Genomic DNA, 16,973 nt, shown 5'->3' on the forward strand with positions numbered 1-16,973 from the left:
ATGAAAGAAGTAGTTTCATGTTAATTTTGAGTTCTTCAAATTTGGACAGTTTTTTTCAAAGGAAAAAGACATACTTTCTACTCTTAGAAAGATCACAGAATTAGACAGCAATCATGTTCCTTTTTTTCCCAAGATCTGGGTGCTTTTCATCATTGCCAAACCCTAAAATTGAAAATTCCATACAAATGAATTTTAATATTTTACTGCAAATTGTCATGCCATAGATGAATTCCAATTAGCCTTCTTTTTCTACTTTATAATTAAGAAATAGGGCTGAGGATGGGGGGAAGGGGGCATAATTCTGGGCAGTGGCCAGGAAAAAAAGTGTAAAAAATTATATTGAGCACAGATTTACATAGTTTTACCATCTGTCTTCAATGACTTAGATCTAGTCTTGCTTCAGGAACTGGGACTATGTCAGATAACTCTTAAAAGTTGTTTCCAGAGTTCTGGTTCCCTCTTAATCAGGTGCTTTACATAAGTAAACATTGAAAAATAATGGAGTAAGGAAGACTTGGGGAGGACTGGATAGCTGTCTTCAGATATGTATAAGGCTGGCAAGTAGAAGAGGAAATACTTTGCCCTAGCTCTAGAAAAGTTTTAAGTTACACAAAAGAGTAGCTCTACTCAATCCAAGTAAGAAATAAGTAGAATCGATTGTCGTGCTGATATTCAGCTCTATTTTCCTGGAATTCTATAAGCAGAGTCTGATGGTTGTCTGTTAGTGATATTGTAGAAAACTGCAGTGGGTGGGAGACTGAACTGGGGGACCTTTCAGGTTACTTCTGAACTAAAGCTGGAAGGGAGAGCAAGGGAATGTGGTATTATCTTAGGCGGGGTTGCAGCAGTAGACTCTCAGGGAAGGATTTGAATGCAAGTCGTTTGTTGAGGAGGTGATCCCAGGAAGTATCAGTAGGAGGGTAGGGATGTGAGTCTTACTGGGGACTTCTGGAACACATTTCAGAATTGTCCTACTCAAGGGGTAAGTAAGCAGGGGCATCTATCCTCCATTTTCATCCCTCCTGGCTGGGCACTGCTGTCTGGGACATTAAATCCCCTGTACTCCTGGTCTGCCCTGTGCAGGTGGAAAATCGTGGGTCCTTGCCATGGAATGCCGTGGGCAAGCATGGAGTAGGTGACAAGTGCCAAAGGGATGTGACTGGGGCATGACAGAATCTGCTATAGTTGTAGAGCATTGGCTATGGAGTTAGGCTGATCTTGTTTTGGTGCTTACCTCTCCTTCTTATTAGCTGTATGACTTTAGACAACTTATGTAGCCTCTCTGGATCTATTCCTTATCAACAAGTCAGAGGTGACATAGATACCACACAGGGTGATTGTCGAAATTCAGTAAAATAACAAACTTAAAGCACTTAACAGAATGATCTAAAAAAGGTAGCTTTTGTTATTGTAAGAATAAATCTTTCTTCTTAGATCTAAAATGAGCTCATTCCCAAAATAGTAAGATATTAAAATCTTACATGCTGCCAAAAGACTTTACAGGTAATACAAATGCTAAAGAAAGAAAATTTTAAACTACTATAGAATTTAGTCAGAAATTATTCTTCTTTCTTCATGTAGCAACTAACAAGTATTTAATATTTATTGACTATCAGGTAAATATCTGGCAGTACTAAATTCACAATGAGCATAAATGCCTATTTATTCAAGACTTGGCTTAAGCAGCATTTTCTCGCTGCGAAGAATAAAATTATTTTACAGCTAGACTGGGACACTGACTGACACTGACTCTTGGCCAAGATAAGGGCAGTGGGCTAACTAATGATGTGTAACATGCTATTTAAAGTTTGAAACTCCCCTAGCAGCACTTAGGACAGGTTTATTTTAACTTTTTTCTTCTAGCTTTATTGAGATATAATTGACATATAGCATCGTATAAGTTTAAGATGTATAACATAATGATTTGACATATGTATATATTGTGAAATGATTACCACAATAAGTTTAGTTAATATCCATCACCTCACATAGTTAGTTTTTTTTCTTGTAGTAAGAACTTTTAAGATCTCTCTTAACAGTTTTCAAATATGCAATACAGTATTTTTAACTATAGTCACCATGCTGTACATTACATCCCCAGAACAAATTTATTTTATAAGTGAAAGTTTGTACTTTTTACCACCTTCACCCAGGCCGCCTTCCACCTCCCCACCTCCCCACCTCTGGCAACCACCAATCTGTTCTCTGTTTCTATGATATCGGTTTTATTAGATTCTATGTATAGGTGAGATGATACAGTATTTGTCTTTTTCTATTTGACTTATTTTACTTAGCATGATGCCCTCATCCCTGCTGTTCCAAATGGCAAGATTTCCTTTTTAATGGCTGAATAATATTCATATATATATATCTTAAGACATCTTTATCCATTCATGTGGATGGGCACTTAGGCGTTTTCTTGTCCTGTAAATAATGCTGCAGTGAACACATGGGTGCAGATATCTTTTTGAGACAGTGATTTTATTTCCTTTGGATATATACCCAGAAGTGGAATTGCTGGGTCATAAGGTAGTCTTATTTTTATTTATTTTTAAAAGTTATTTATTTTTTAGAGGAGTCTGTGCCTTTATTGGCCAAGCAGGCTTCATGAAGGGGATGAAGGTGGAGAAGTGGGCGACCCTGATGTCTGAGCAGCTCGTGCTTCACAGGCTTGTAGGTGATTGACAGCTTGCCCATACAGCGGCCAATCATCCCAGGCTTGATTTCCACCTGGTTGAGGATCTTGCCCTTGTAGCCGCCCACTATCTTGGGAACGATGATCATGTCCCACAGATGCATCTTAACAACCTTAGGCTTCTCTGTGGGTGGCGCCTTGTTCTTGGCCTTGGTCAGGCACTTAAGCGGCGAGTGCTGCTTCCTCCGCAGGCCGGATTCAGCCGCGGTTGCTGCCAGGCGCAGTACAACTGCATGAGCAGCTTGTAGGACTTGTCCAGCAGCTGGTTGAGGTCCACGCCTGAGGTAGGTGGACTTATGGAAGGTCTGCCTCTTTTGCTGCACTTCTGCCACCTTGTCAGTTATTGGAAAATGTTGGTAGTCCTATTTTTAATTTTTTGAGGAACTTCTATACTGTTTTCCATAGTGCTGCATCAATTTAGATTTCTACCAACAGTGTGGAAGGGTTCCCATTCCTCCACTTCCTTGCCAACATTTGTTATCTCTTATCTTTTTGATAATAGCCAGTCTAATGTATGTGAGGTGATATCTCTTTGTGGTTTTAAATTGCATTTCTCTGATGATTAGTAATGTTGAGCACCTTTTCCTGTGCATGTTTGCCATCTGTATGTCTCCTTCGGAAAAATGTATATTTGGGTCCTTCACTCAATTTTTAATTGAATTATTTTGTTTTCGCTACTGAGTTATATGAGTTCCTTATATATTTTGGATATTAACCCATTATCACATGTGTGGTTTGCAAATATTTTCTCCCATTCTGTAAGTTGCCTTTTCATTTTGTTTATTGTTTCCTTTGTTGTGCAGAAGCTTTTTAATTTGATGTGGTCCCACTTGTTTATTTCTTATTTTGCGTGCTTGTGCATATCTAAGAAATGACCAGTGTTAAGGAGCTTTTCCCCTGTGTTTTCTTCTAGGAGTTTTATGGTTTCTGGTCTTACATTTAAGTCTTTAATCTATTTCCAGTTAATTTTTGTGAGTGGTGTAAGGTTGGGATCTAGGTTCATTCTTTTGCATGTGAATATCCAATTTTCCCAGCATTATTTATTGAAGAGACTGTCTTTCCTCCACTGAGTATTCTTGGCTCCGCTGTCAAATATTGGTTATCTGCATATGCGAAGGTTTATTTCTGGGCTCTCAATTCTGTTCCATTGATATATATCTTTTTGTATACTATTTTGATTATTATAGCATTGTAATGTAGTTTGAAATCAAGAAGTGTGATTCCTCCAGCTTTGTTCTTCTTTCTCAGGATTGCTTTGGCTATTCAGAGTCTTTTGTTGTTCCAAATGAATTTTAGGATTGTTTTTTCTATTTCTGTAAAAAAAAAAATGCCATTGGACTCTTGATAGGGATTGCATTCAATCTATAGATAGCTTTGCATAGTATTTTAACAATATGAATTCTTCCAGTCCATGAAGACAGGATATCATCCCATTTGTGTTTTCTTCAATTTCTTTCATCAGTGTCTTATCGTTTTTAGTGTGGAGATCTTTCACCAACTTGGTTAGATTTATTCCTAAGTATTTTATTGTTTCTGATGCTATTGTAAATGGGATTTTCCTTTATTTCTTTTTCAGATAATTCATTTATTAGTGTAGAGAAGCACTAATGATTTTGTATGTTGATTTTGTATCCTGCAATTTTACTCATTTCGTTGATTAGATCTAACAGTTTTTTGGCAGAATCTTTAAGACTTTATATATATAAAATCATGTCATCTGAAAATGGAGAAAATACTACTTCTTCCTTTGTGATTCTGATGCCTTTTATTGCTTTTTCTTGCTTGATTGCTCTGGCATAGGCATGGTGAGAGTGGGTACCCTTGTCTTATTCCTGATCTAGGGCCAGTTTATTGGTGCTTTACCGCTGGTGTAATCAGTTTAACAGTCGGGCTTGGTTATGTGACCAGAAGGTCATGGAAGAATCTGCTGGAACCTTTTAGGGAGTTCTCCCTAAACAGAGACTCATTGGACAAGTCTTTCACCTCCTTGGGTGAATAAGAAGGACCGTGGGGAGCTGTGCTTGGGAGGCTCTTGGGAGTCTTGTGAATATGTTCAATTATCTGGTCCTATTGTAGTCCTTGAGGGAGTACTAATCCTACCAGGTTATTTTTGGCTGTCTACCTATATGTCTTCCCCATAGATGTGAGAGTTTTGGGAGCAAGAACCCTGTGTGCATATTGTTTACTATTGTATCCTTCATACTGAAAACATAGCACAGAACACCATGAATAGGCAAAAATGTTTGTTGGATAAAATGAGTGAATGAAGTAGTAGTTGACATCATGGAAAAGGCTAGATGTTTATTAACTTAAATCCACAAATATTTATTTAATGCCTTTTATGTGCAAAATGTAATAATTGTTTTTTAAAATATTTTCTTTTTAAAAATTCGATATACATTTTTATAGTAAGTATGGTTTATTTATAGTCTGTATTTAATAATTCTAATATATAAAGTCATTATAGTTCTATTTGTGTGCCTTGTTGTCCTTGAGTATTTGCTGTTCATTGTATCTGAAAATTACCTGTAAGAATAATTTAAGTCATAGAATGAAAGTAACTTCCTTCAGAAAGAACTTGGATTTGTTTCTACCAAATGCCTGAAGTTACTACCGGTCTAGGTTCACTTTAATCCAAGTTCAATTTTTAAGTTCCCTGGACCACACAGATGACATGATTCCAGACTGAAAGACGACTTACCCTTCCTTGAGGGTGTAGCCCTTTGAGGTCATAGCTTTTTATGCAGACAGTCTCCTAATAGACTTCCCATCTTCTATGGGCCTTGGGCTTTGTTCTCCATGCTCCTAATCCTGTGAGACCATCACAGTAAACATTTTTATTTTACAGAAATATCCGAGAAATAATAAGGAAGATGGTGAAGGAGTAACACGTGGAGATCACCTTCCTCTCCACAAATACATCAAAAATACATCTACATGTGGAACAACTCCTACAGAGCACCTACTGAATGCTGGCAGAAGACCTCAGACTTCCCAAAAGGCAAGAAACTCCCCACATACCTGGGTAGGGCAAAAGAAAAACAGAGACAAAAGAATAGGGACAGGACCCGCACCTCTGGCAGGGAGCTGTGAAGGAGGAAAAGTTTCCATGCACTAGGGAGCCCCTTCACTGGCGGGGACAGGGGGTGGGCAGTGGGGGAAGCTTCAGAGCCATGAAGGAGAACGCAGCAACAGGGATGCAGAGGGGAAAGCGGAGAGATTCCTGCACAGAGAATCTGTGCCAACCAGCGCTCACCAGCATGAGAGGCTTGTCTTCTCTCCTATTAGGGGCTGGGAGCTGAAGCTCGGTCAGACCCCAGGGACAGAACTGGGTTTGGCTGCATGAAGACAGCATGAAGGGGGCTAGTGTGCCAGCCGGGAGGGAGTCTGGGAAAAAGTCTGGACCTGCCAGAGAGGCAAAAGACCTATGTTTCGGGGTGCGTGAGGAGAGGGGATTCCTTCCCAGTGTGCCCACAGAAGGCAGAGCACTGCCTAAACGAGCTCCAGAGATGGGCGTGAGCCGCGACTATCAGCTCAGACCCCAGAGATGGGCATGAACCACTAACGCTGCTACCGCTGCCATGAATAATCCTGTGTGCAAGCACAGGTCACTATCCACACCCACCTGGGAGCCTGTGCATGACACCACTGCCAAGGTCCCATGATCCTGGGACAGCTTCCCCGGGAGAACACACAGCAAACCTCAGGCTGTTGCAATGTCACGCCAGCCTCTGCCACCTCAGGCTCACCCCTCATTCCAATTATGACTACCGTACCCCTCCCTCCCCCCAGCCTGAGTGAGCAAGAGAGCCCTAATAAGCTGCTGTTTTAAGCCCCTCCTGTCTGGGTGGGTAAAAGACGCCTGAGGGTGGCCTACACACAGAGGCGGGGCCAAAACCAAAGCTGAACCCCAGGAGCTGTGCGAACAAAGAAGGGAAAGGGAAATTTCTCCCTGCAACCTCAGGAACAGCAGATTAAGTCCCCACAATCAACTTGATAAACCCTGCATCTGAAGATACCTGAATAGACAATGAATGTTCCCAAAATTGAAGTGGTGGACTTTGGGAAGAACTGTAGACTTGGGGTTTGCTTTCTGTGTCTAATATGTTTCTGGTTTTATGTTTATCTTAGTTTAGTATTTAATGCTTATTATCATTGGTGGATTTGTTTATTACTTTGGGTGCTCTCTTCCTTTTTTTAAATATATATATATTTTCTTTTGTCTCCTTTTTCTCTTTTTGTAAGTGTGTACGTGTATGCTTCTTGGTGTGATTTTGTCTGTATAGGTTTGCTTTTACCATTTGTCCTAGGTATCTGTCCTTTTCTCTTTCTTTCTTTCTTCCTGTTCTTCTCAGCCATGTGGCTGGCAGGGTCTTAGTACTCCGGCCAGGTGTCGGGCCTGAGCCTCCGAGGTGGGAGGGCCGAGTCCACGACACTGGACCACCAGAAAGCTCCCAGCCCCACGTAATATCAATTGGCAAGTGCTCTCCCAGAGATCTTCGTCCCAACACTAAGACCCAGCTCCACCCAACGGCCAGCAAGCTCCAGTGCTGGGCACCCCATGCCAAACAACTAGCAAGACAGGAACACAGCCCCACCCATTAGCAGAGAGGCTGCCTAAAGTCATACTAAGTTCACAGACACTCCAAAACACACCAGCGGATGCAGCCCTGCCCACCAGAAGGACAAGATACAGGCCTACCCGCCAGAACACAGGCACCAGTCCCCTCCACCAGGAAGCCTACACAAGCCACTGAACAAACCTCACCCACTGGGGGAAGACACCAAAAATAACGGGAACTACGAACCTGCAGCCTGTGAAAAGAAGACCCCAAACATAGTAAGTTAAACAAAATGAGAAGACAGAGAAATATGCAGCAGATGAAAGAGCAAGGTAAAAACCCACTGGACCAAGCAAATGAAGAGGAAATAGGCAGTCTACCTGAAAAAGAATTCAGAGTAATGATAGTAAAGATGATCCAAAATCTTGGAAATATAATGGAAAAAATAAAAGTAACGTTTAACAAGGACCTAGAAGAACTAAAGAGCAAACAATGATGAAAAACACAATAAATGAAATTAAAAATACTCTAGAAGGAATCAATAGCAGAATAACTGAGGCAGAAGACCAGATAAGTGACCTGAAAGATAAAATAATGGAAATAACAGCCACAGAGCAGAATAAAGAAAAAAGAATGAAAAGAGTTGACAACAGTCTCAGAGACCTCTGGAACAACATTAAATGCACCAACATTTGAATTCTAGGGGTCCCAGAAGAAGAAGAGAAAAATAAAGGGTTTGAGAAAATAGTTGAAGAGATTACAGTTGAAAACTTCCTTAACATGGGAAAGGAAAGAGTCAGTCAAGTCCAGGAAGCGCAGAGGTCCCACACAGGATAAATCCAAGGAGAAAGACACCAAGACACATATTAATCAAGCTATCAAAAATTAAATTCAAAGAAAAAATATTAAAAGCAGCAAGGGAAAAACAACAAATAACATACAAAGGAATCCCCAAAAGGTTAACAGCTGATCTTTCAGCAGAAACTCTGCAAGCCAGAAGGGAGTGGCACGACATATTTAAAGTGATGAAAGGGAAAAACCTACAACCAAGATTATTCTACTCAGCAAGAATTTCATTCAGATTTGACGGAGAAATTAAAACTTTTACAGACAAGCAAAAGCTAAGAGAATTCAGCACCACCAAACCAGCTTTACAACAAATGCTAAAGAAACTTCTCTAGGCAGGAAACACAAGGGAAGGAAAATACCTACAATAACAAACCCAAAACAATTAAGAAAATGGGAATAGGAACATACATATTGATATTACCTTAAATGTAAATGGATTAAATGCTCCAAAGAAAAGACGCAGACTGGCTGAATGGATAGCAAAACAAGACCAATATATGCTGTGTACAAGAGACCCACTTCAGACCTAGGGACTCATACAGACTGAAAGTGAGGGGATGGGAAAAGATATTCCATGCAGTTGGAAAAAGGTATTCCATGCTAATGGAAATCAAAACAAAGCTGGAATACCAATACTCTTATCAGACAAAATATACTTTAAAGACTACAAGAGACAAGGAAGGACACTACATAATGATCAAGGGATCAATCCAAGAAGATATAACAATTGTAAATAGTTATGCACCCAACATAGGAGCACCTCAATACATAAGGCAAATGCTAACAGCAAACAAAGGGGAAATCGACAGTAACACAATAATAGTAGGGGATTTTAACACCCCACTTTCACCAAAGAACGGATCATCCAAAATGAAAATAAAGAAAGAAACACTAGCTTTAATAGACACATTAGAACAGATAGACTTAACTGATATTTATAGGACATTCCATCCAAAACCAACAGAATACAATTTCTTCTCAAGTGCTCATAGAACATCTCGAGGATACATCATGTCTTGGTTCACAAATCAATTCTCGGTAAATGTAAGAAAGTTGAAATCATATCAAGTATCTTTTCCAATCACAATGCTATGAGACTAGATATCAATTACCGGGAAAAAACTGTAAAAAATACAAACACATGGAGGCTAAGCAACACGCTACTAAATAACCAAGAGATCACTGAAGAAATCAAAGAGGAAATCAAAAAATACCTAGAAACAAATGACAATGAAAACACGACAACCCAAAACCTATGCGATGCAGTAAAAGCAGTTCTAAGAGGGAAGTTTATAGCTATTCAACCCTGCCTCAAGAAACAAGAAAAATCTCAAATAAACAACCTAACCTTAAACCTAAAGCAATTAGAAAAAGAAGAAACAAAAAACCCCAAAGTTAGCAGAAGGAAAGAGATCATAAAGATCAGGTCAGAAATAAATGAAAAGAAATGAAGGGAACAATAGCAAAGATCAATAAAACTAAAACGTGGTTCTTTGAGAAGATAAACAAAATTGATAAACCATTAGCCAGACTGATCAAGAAAAAAAGGGAGAAGACTCAAATCAACAGAATTAGAAATGAAAAAAGAAGTAACAAGTGACACTGCAGAAATACAAAGGATCATGAGAGACTACTACAAGCAATTATATGCCAGTAAAATGGACAACCTGGAAGAAATGGACAAGTTCTTAGAAGAGTCCAACCTTCCAAGACGGAACCAGGAAGAAATAGAAAATATGAACAGACCAATCACAAGCACTGAAATTGAAACTGTGATTAAAAATCTTCCAATAAACAAAAGCCCAGGACTAGATGGCTTCACAGGCAAATTCTATCAAACATTTAGAGAAGAGCTAACACCTATCCTTCTCAAACTCTTCTGAAGTATAGCAGAGGGAGGAACACTCCCAAACTCATTTTACGAGGCCACCATCACCCTGATGCCAAAACCAGACAAAGATGTCACAAAAAAAGAAAACTACAGGCCAATAACACTGATGAACATAGATGCAAAAATCCTCAACAAAATACTAGCAAACAGAATCCAATAGCACATTAAAAGGATCATACACCATGATCAAGTGGGGTTTATCCCAGGGATGCAAGGATTCTTCAATATATGCAAATCAATCAATGTGATAAACCATATTAACAAACTGAAGGATAAAAACCATATAATAATCTCAATAGATGCAGGAAAAGCTTTTGACACAATTCAACACCCGTTTATGATAAAAAGTCTCCAAAAAGTGGGCATAGAGGGAACCTACCTCAACATAATAAAGGCCATATGTGACAAACCCACAGACAACGTCATTCTCAATGGTTGAAAACTAGAACCATTTCCTCTAAGATCATGAACAAGACAAGGTTGCCCACTCTAACTGCTTTTATTGAACATGGTTTTGGAAGTTTTAGCCACAGCAATCAGAGCAGAAAAAGAAATAAAAGGAATCCAGGTGAGAAAAGAAGAAGTAAAACTGTCACTGTTTGCAGATGACATGATACTATACATAGAGAATCCTTAAGGTGCTACCAGAAAGCCTCTAGAGCTAATCAATGAATTTGGTAAAGTATCAGTATACAAAATTAATGCACAGAAATTTGCATTACTATACACTAATGATGAAAAATCTGAAGGAGAAATTAAGGAAACACTCCCATTTACCATTACAATAAACAGAACAAAATATCTACGAATAAACCTCCCTAAGGAGGCAAAGGACCTGTATGCAGAAAACTATAAGACACTGATGAAATTAAAGATGATAAAAAAAGATGGAGAGATATACCATGTTCTTGGATTGGAAGAATCCACATTGTGAAAATGACTATACTACCCAAAGTGATCTACAGATTCCGTGTAATCCCTATCAAATGACCACTGGCATTTTTCACAGACGAGAACAAAAAAATTCACAATTTGTATGGAAACACAAAAGATCCCGAATAGCCAAAGTTTTTCTTGAGAAAGAAAAACAGAGCTGGAGGAATCAGGCTCCCAGACTTCAGACTATACTACAAAGCTACAGTAATCTAGATAGTATGGTACTGGCACAAAAAGAGAAGTATAGATCAAGGGAACAGGATAGAAAGCCCAGCGATAAACCCATGCACACATGGTCACCTTATCTTTGATAAAGGAGGAATAATATACAATGGAGAAAAGACAGCCTCTTCAGTAACTGGTGCTGGGAAAACTGGACAGCTGCACGTAAAACAATGAAATTAGAACACTCTTTAACACCATACACAAAAATAAACTCAAAATGGATTAAAGACCTAAATGTCAGGCCAGACACTATCAAACTCTTAGAGGAAAACATAGGAAGAACACTCTTTGACCAAAATCACAGCAAGATCCTTTTTGACCCACCTCCTAGAGAAATGGAAATAAAAACAAAAATAAACAAATGGGACCTAATGAAACTTAAAAGCTTTTGCCCAGCAAGGAAACCATAAACAAGACCAAAAGATAACCCTCAGAATGGGAGAAAATATTTGCAAATGAAGCAACTGACAAAAGATTAATCTCCAAAATTTACAAGCAGCTCAATAACAAAAAAACAAACAACCCAATCCAAAAATGTGCAGAAGACATAAATAGACATTTCTCCAAAGAAGATATACAGATTGCCAACAAACACACGAAAGAATGCCCAACATCATTTATCATTAGAGAAATGCAAATCAAAACTACAATGAGATATCATCTCACACCTGTCAGAATGGCCATCATCAAAAATCTAGAAACAATCAATGCTGGAGAGGGTGTGGAGAAAAGGGAACCCTCTTGCACTGTTGGTGGGAATGTAAATTGATACAGCCACTATGGAGAACAGTATGGAGGTTCCTTAAAAAACTACAAATAGAACTACCATATGACCCAGCAATCCCACTACTGGGCATATACCCTGAGAAAACCATAATTCAAAAAGAGTCATGTACCACAGTGTTCATTGCAGCTCTATTTACAATAGCCAGGACATGGAAGCAACCTAAGTGTCCATCAACAGATGCATGGATAAAGAAGATGTAGCACATATATACAATGGAATATTACTCAGCCATATAAAGAAATAAAATTGAGTTATTTGTAGTGAGGTGGATGGACCTAGAGTCTGTCATACAGAGTGAAGTGAGTCAGAAAGAGAAAAACAAATACCGTATGCTAACACATATATACGGAATCTAAGAAAAAAAAAAAGGTCATGAAGAACCTAGGGGTAAGACGGGAATAAAGACACAGACCTACTAGAGAATGGACTTGAGGATGTGGGGAGGGGGAAGGGTAAGCTGTGACAAAGCAAGAGAGAGGCATGGACATATATACACTACCAAACGTAAGGTTGATAGCTAGTGGGAAGCAGCCGCATAGGACAGGGATATCAGCTAAGTGATTTGTGACCACCTAGAGGGGTGGGATAGGGAGGGTGGGAGGGAGGAAGATGCAAGAGGGAAGAGATATGGGAACATATGTATATGTATAACTGATTTACTTTGTTATAAAGCAGAAACTAACACACCATTGTAAAGCAATTATACTCCAATAAAGATGTTAAAAATAAATAAATAAATAAACATATGGGACCTAATGAAACTTAAAAGCTTTTGTATGGCAAAGAAACCGTAAACAAGACGGAAAGACAAGCCTCAGAATGGGAGAAAATATTTGCAAACAAAGCAACTGACAAAGGATTAATATCCAAAATATACAAGAAGCTCATGCAGCTTAATATCAAAAAAACAAACAACCCAATCCAAAAATGGGCAGAAGACCTAAATAGACATTTCTCCAAAGAAGATATACAGATTGCCAACAAACACATGAAAGGATGCTCAGCGTCACTGATCATTAGAGAAATGCAAATGAGAACTACAATGAGGTATCACCTCACACTGGTCAGAATGGCCATCATCAAAAAATCTAGAAACAATAAATGCTGGAGAGGGTGTGGAGAAAAGGGAACCCTCTTGCACTGTTGTTGGGAATGTAAATTGATACAGCCACTATGGAGAACAGTATGGAGGTTCCTTAAAAAACTAAAAATAGAACTACCATATGACCCAGCAATCCCACTACTGGGCCTATACCTTGAGAAAACTATAATTCAAAAAGAGACATGTACCACGATGTTTATTGCAGCACTATTTACAATAGCCAGGACATGGTAGCAACCTAAGTGTCCATCGACATATGAATGGATAAAGAAGATGTGGCACATATATACAATGGAATATTACTCAGCCACAAAAAGAAACAAAATTGAGTTATTTGTAGTGAAGTGGATGGACCTAGAGTCTGTCACACAGTGAAGTAAGTCAGAAAGAGAAAAGCACATATCATATGCTAACACAAGTATATGGAATCTAAAAAAAAATGGCTCTGAAGAACCTAGGGGCAGGACAGGAATAAAGACGCAGACGTAGGGAATGGACCTGAGGACACTGGGAGGGAGAAGTGTAAGATGGGACGAAGTGAGAGAGTTGCATCGACATATATACATGACCAAATGTAAAATAGATAGCTAGTGAGAAGCAGCCGCATAGCACAGGGAGATCAGCTCGTTGCTTTGTGACCACCTAGAGGGGTGGGATAGGGAGGGTGGAGGGAGACGCAAGAGGGAGGGGCTATGGGAATATATGTATATGAATAGTTGATTCACTTTGTTATACAGCAGAAACTAACACAACATTGTAAAGCAATTATACTCCAATAAAGATATTAAAAAAAAAAATACGCAATGTCCTCAGTGTAGAAGTGGCTTCCTTGTGCACTTTTTGGATTCCTGATTTATTTTGCTTTTGTTATTAGATCTTTTGCTTTGTAAGAGATTTGTAAAAGAAAAAAACAAAACAAAACAAAAAACAAAAGTCCTTCCCTCAGTATTTTTGTTTTCCTCTGGTGGTTTGGTCAGAATAACTGAGTCTCCCATTATTGGAAATCAGAAATCTCGCTCAAATATATGTAGTTATCAAAGACCTTGCAAATAATTGCAGTGAGAGACAGAGGTGAACCCAAGTAAGTATAGGACAGGGACTGCTAATCTTTCTGCCATCATGTCCTACAATTTTCTGCCTCTCTTATGTCACTCAAGTCCTATGAACCTCTTATTCTTCCTCATACATACTTGCTATTTCTTCTGTCTAGAACCCTCTTCTCCCAGATCTTTTACGCCTGCCTATTCCTGTTGTTGTTCCTCCTTCCTGACACTAGAAGAAGCTTATTTTTTACTGTTTCACATTTATTAGCATCTCTACTACTGAGAGGAAAAAATAAAAGGAGATAAATCTTAAATTAATTCATTTTAGTGAAATTAATAGGGCTGATGAGAAAAAGTAGTAGTAGATGAAATTAAAACTAACGTTTGAAAATACTTTTTAGATTTTCTATGATTAAGTGAAAACCAAGAGGCGTGGGATTTGGCCCTGGTGCTACCACTGTTCCTTAAGGTGGAGTTAGTTTCTTCTTTTGCAAAATAAGTGAGTTAGATTTCTAAGCACATTTTCAGCTCTAAAATTACTTTATTAAACAATTTATATTATTTTAGTGCTACACGCTGGATAACATCAAGAGTTTTCAGTGGTTTCAGAATCTGAAAATCCATTTCCATAAAAGCTTCTTTCAGGTATTAATGTCTTAGGACTATATAACAATCCTGAGATACTGTGTTCACAGTCTTTAGGACTTGTGGAACATTCTAAGTCAGAGATTTTTAAAGAAGAGTGCATATCTGAATCACCTAAGGAGTATTTTCAAAATGCACATGCTTGCACCCTGCCCATTCCAGGCCTACTGAAATCGGAACCACAGGAGTGGCTTTTCAAGCCTCTGCTTGCATCAAGTTTGTAACTCTTCATTTGGTCAAAGCATGTCACATGGTCAGGCCCAAAGGCAGTGTGAGAGGGCACTATAAAAGGGCATGGATACAAGGATGCATTAAAAACTGGGACTATTAGTGCAATCGGTCTCCCCCAATCTACCATATATTTATTGAGAACATGCGGTCCAGCACACTATTCCTGCACATAGTATATATGCCATGGGAATCTATTGCTAACAGTATGCTAAATAGTTGAGAAGCATTGCCTTTTGTCGTCCCCATTATTCTCTGATTAATGGTTCCTTGAAGGTACTCTTCTGGAAACCAGCTGTCACTGATAATGGTGTTGGCAGAGACTGTGGTGGCTTCCTGACAACCAGTGCTTTCCCCTCCTCCTTCTCGATGTAGACTCTGTTTTCTCTGACGTGGGCACAGTCTTACACATCTCTTTCATTTTTCAGAGAATAAATTTGGGTGGAAATATTTTTAGACTTTTATAGGAACTAATGAATTCAGCTGCCTTTTTACCACCCCTCCTCTCTCCATCCCTGTCTTCTTTTCATGTGTTTACGTTATGTGAGTTCATACATTTTTCTGTTTGTGTATTCATTATGGAAACATGGATTATTGGGTTAAAATTTGTTAACAAATTTACAATTGTAGTGTCTTCAATTATTTTGAAGTGTGTTTGTTGCATTGCAAGAAAGGCCTTTGCAGAGTCAATCAGTATTAGACAGTTTTGGTAATATACTATGATGGTATCTGAGTACTTGATATTTCTTAAATATTTGTTGCAAATGAAGCTAACTGAATGACGACAAGGATAATATAAAGTTGTTCCATTCAATGAATCAGAAGTATGGAACTTCTCTGAAGGGTTTAGTTTCAATTTCACTTTTATAACAGTTACTATTCTTTTCTGACATGTTTTTTTCTTTAATTGAAGTATAGTTGACTTACAATATGATTAGTTTCAGGTGTACAACATAGTAATTCAATATTTTTACAGATTACACTCCATACAAAGTATGACTATATTCCTTGTGTCGTACAATACATTCTTGTAACTTTTTTTTTTTTAATATCTAGTAGTTTGTACCCCTTAATCCCCTTTGCCTATTCTGCCCCTATCCCTACCCCTCTGGTAACCACTAGTTTGTTCTCTGTATCTGTGAGTCTGTTTCTGTTGTGGTATGTTTGTTCATTTTATATTTTAGATTCCACACTTAGTGAAATAAGTCAGACAGAGAAAGACAAATATGGTATGTTTTCACTTATATCTGACATCTTTTTGATCCTTTTTTTCTCAAGTACTCTGTGAAATCATCTTAAAGGTAATTTCATTGAAGTCCTGAGATGGTAATATCTATAGTCAATTCATGAGTGTCACCAAATTCTTGTGCTTTATGACTAGTTTAGTTATAGTGAGGAAAGTGAAATCATTCTGACCACATTCTACCTTCAAATAAGCATTTTTATAGTTAATAAAACTGGTTTTGCTGGTTAAGAGAAAGTATGGGTAAATATTCACTTGTTCTTCAAATGGGGGAAGATTTACAAGAATAAAAGCAATGTGAAAAAATCTTAAAGGAAAAGGCAAACAGATTTGACTGCATGAGAATTCCAAATTTTTGTGCAATGATAACAATGAAAATCCACCATAAATTAAAATTAATGGTAAAATATAAGTGCAAAAAATATAATAAAGAACTAATATGTTTTAATATATAGAGATGCTAATAAAACATTGAGAAAAAACTAACTGCCCAGTAGAAGATACGGGCCATGGTCATGAACAAATCACAAAAGAAAAAGAAATAACCCACAAATGGTCAATATATTTATGTGTGAAATGATAAATTGCATTAAAAAATAAAAGAATGGCAAGGTAATGAGATAATGGTTTTGACCGTGAAATTAGAAAAGAATGATCCAAGATAACACTCCATGTAGTCACTAGTGCTCTTGGAAGGGCATGTTTATACATTGCTCATGGGAAGATATATTGGGACAATCGTTTTGTGAAGCAACTTGGCAATTGTA

General features: G+C 38.2%; 1 long non-coding RNA gene across 1 annotated transcript in view; it reads left to right on the forward strand.

Moving 5' to 3' along the window:
- The window catches only part of LOC141277650 (uncharacterized), a 187,196-nt gene extending 174,676 nt beyond the window's left edge, over positions 1-12,520 (forward strand). The window contains exon 3 of the long non-coding RNA XR_012329386.1: positions 5,544-12,520. This is a non-coding gene — a long non-coding RNA (uncharacterized lncRNA). The remainder of the gene's footprint in view (positions 1-5,543) is intronic.
- The last annotated feature ends 4,453 nt before the right edge of the window (positions 12,521-16,973 follow it).

The sequence above is a fragment of the Tursiops truncatus genome, chromosome X (assembly GCF_011762595.2).
Source record: "Tursiops truncatus isolate mTurTru1 chromosome X, mTurTru1.mat.Y, whole genome shotgun sequence".
NCBI lineage: Eukaryota > Metazoa > Chordata > Mammalia > Artiodactyla > Delphinidae > Tursiops > Tursiops truncatus.